The sequence below is a fragment of the Cornus florida genome, unplaced genomic scaffold (assembly GCF_030987335.1).
Source record: "Cornus florida cultivar Cherokee Brave unplaced genomic scaffold, ASM3098733v1 CherokeeBrave_3.0.0_Hap2_scaffold_200, whole genome shotgun sequence".
Classification (NCBI taxonomy): domain Eukaryota; kingdom Viridiplantae; phylum Streptophyta; class Magnoliopsida; order Cornales; family Cornaceae; genus Cornus; species Cornus florida.
This window is the reverse complement of record NW_026775695.1, coordinates 32,501-35,000: the sequence shown is the minus strand read 5'-3', so window position 1 is coordinate 35,000 and position 2,500 is coordinate 32,501. Positions and strand designations below refer to the sequence as shown.

Below are 2,500 nucleotides of genomic sequence, written 5' to 3'. Positions count from 1 at the left end.
GGATTTAATCCCATAGAGATGAAAAATCTTTCGCCTGTAAATTCAATGGATGAATTACCTCTCGATCATATTGAATCGGGTCAATATCATGAATAACAATATCTGAGCTATCAAATCAATTCATCGTCGAGAATTGAATAGTATAACATAGGAAGATCTTTTATCCATACCGAATCCAAAATTGGATTCCTGATCCAATCAAGAATTTTTTTATTTATTTGATCATTCTTTTTCTTTTCTATAACCTACCCTACGTCTTCCTTGTACAATCATCTGATGAAGTATCATCTGACCGCCTTCCAACTTCCATTAATCGCAAACCCAAACAAACACTAGAAGTGAAATGGAAAAAGAAAGGAGTTAAGTTCTAAACTCCATTTTAATGATCTAATTTTCTTGGAAGACAAAGAAGTGTGATAAAGATGAGTCCCGGTATAAAAGATATAATATTCCATCAAATTCAATATTTTAGGATTTGATTTGTTCTTTATTCGATAGGACCCCGAAAAGAAAACGGAAAAATAAGAAGGAAAACTTTTTCCATTCCTTTCCTTTGCTAGGAGTGGCGGGATCCTTGTTTGATCTTTATCTTTATCTTCCCCCTTCTTAGATTAGTACGGGGCACATATATCAAAAGCTCAGTGTGCAATTTGAATGAAATAGATTTTTCAAATTCAAATTAGTAATTGAAGTTACACAAAATTGGGGCCAGAAAAAAAGATAATGGAATCTGGAAAACTATTCTATTAGGTAGGGTAATTATGTTAAATTCATTTTGTATCGTACAAGAAACGAATCCCATTTGCGTATGTGCTCCCGAGAAAGATATGGTACTCTATTCCATTAGGGGGATCGGGAGCAATCGAAAAAACAGATCCAGTATCTCTTGGAATCCTGAATAGAATGCTACCAATAATTGTACTAATCGACATATGTCTTTCTCCCATCAATCGGTACTAGTTAAAGTAATGCAAATTTCCCTATTTGTTTGATGAGAAATGCGAAAGGAAAAAGGAAAGAAAAAAGAACTAAGGGGCGAATTTGTTTATTGAATCCGTCGGGACTGACGGGGCTCGAACCCGCAGCTTCCGCCTTGACAGGGCGGTGCTCTGACCAATTGAACTACAATCCCAGGAAAATAGGGGATATAGCAGAAAATGCGATTCTTTTTTATTCCTCCGTATCAGATATTTCTGAAGGACAGGGGAGTTATACCAGTTCATGGTAGATTGGCAAATTATTGGGCCGAGCTGGATTTGAACCAGCGTAGACATATTGCCAACGAATTTACAGTCCGTCCCCATTAACCGCTCGGGCATCGACCCAGCAAGAATCAATTTGAGGCTTATTGATAATCCACGATCAATTTTCTTTTGTAGTACCCTACACCCTACCCCCAGGGGAAGTCGAATCCCGCTGCCTCCTTGAAAGAGAGATGTCCTGAACCACTAGACGATAGGGGCATACTTGCCCAACCGCCATCAGACTCTGATCATAGTATGAACAGTTTTGGAAATTGTCAATATAATGGAATGGTATGATTAGACCCGAGGGATTTTTCCGTTTTTGATGATTTCATAGCATTTTTGATTCGTCAATTCATATTCATGTTCATGAATCATTCATTCTAATCGCCATTCTATATTGAAATCTATTTATAGAAATCGATATTAATATATTATTTATATTAAATAAAAATAATACGAAGGATAGGATTAGGATTCGTTCAGGGAGCGATTTGTCCGTCATAAAAGAAAAAAGGGGTTAAGTTCCATTTCTCCCACTTTCGTTCATTGGTTCAGTCATTGTTAAAATGAGATATGCCTATCTCTATCTCACACTACGCCAGGAAATTCATAAACGATAAATCTGGGAAGAGGAATCAAGAAGTTATCGAAAATCATTTTTTTCTCTAAGAATTTGGTTCAAGGGACAGGGAGAATCTCTTCATTACATGATTCGATGAAATATCTTGAATCTATGTCGAATTGATAGGTGTACATGTATCAATCAAGTGAATTTCGTTCTGCTAAGGATCAATTCAATAAAAGAAAAGCAATTGGGGTTGATCTTGAAACAATTCATTGCATTTTACCCTAGACTTGCTAGGGAAATCCATTTTCTCATTCAAGAATGAGCCGCTGGCTACTATGGGTCTACTCCATGTACTTATGTATATAATATATGTACTTAGATCTATTTTGATTTTATCCACATAGTGACTCATTCAGTAATTGAATTAATAATTGAATTAAATAGGCCCTTTTAACTCAGTGGTAGAGTAACGCCATGGTAAGGCGTAAGTCATCGGTTCAAATCCGATAAGGGGCTTTTACTTTTTTTTCCATAAAAACCCAGTCGTCGTATTCATATTTGAAAGGGGAATGCCAATATTGTTTATATTTGTAATAAAAAAAGTAACCAACTGTAGAAAATAAGTTATTATTCTAATGAGTTATAGTATAGTAGTTATAAAGTTAAGCATTTGTTCAGTAAAAAA

At 35.5% G+C, this 2,500-nt stretch overlaps 3 non-coding genes across 3 annotated transcripts; 1 reads left to right on the top strand and 2 right to left on the bottom strand.

Moving 5' to 3' along the window:
• Positions 1-1,058: 1,058 nt before the first annotated feature.
• Positions 1,059-1,132, bottom strand: TRNAD-GUC (transfer RNA aspartic acid (anticodon GUC)). The gene has a single exon. It is a non-coding gene; the product is annotated as a tRNA-Asp (tRNA).
• Positions 1,133-1,241: 109 nt separating this feature from the next.
• On the bottom strand, positions 1,242-1,325 carry TRNAY-GUA (transfer RNA tyrosine (anticodon GUA)). Its single transcript has one exon. It is a non-coding gene; the product is annotated as a tRNA-Tyr (tRNA).
• A 934-nt stretch (positions 1,326-2,259) lies between these two features.
• On the top strand, positions 2,260-2,331 carry TRNAT-GGU (transfer RNA threonine (anticodon GGU)). Its single transcript has one exon. It is a non-coding gene; the product is annotated as a tRNA-Thr (tRNA).
• Positions 2,332-2,500: the final 169 nt, after the last annotated feature.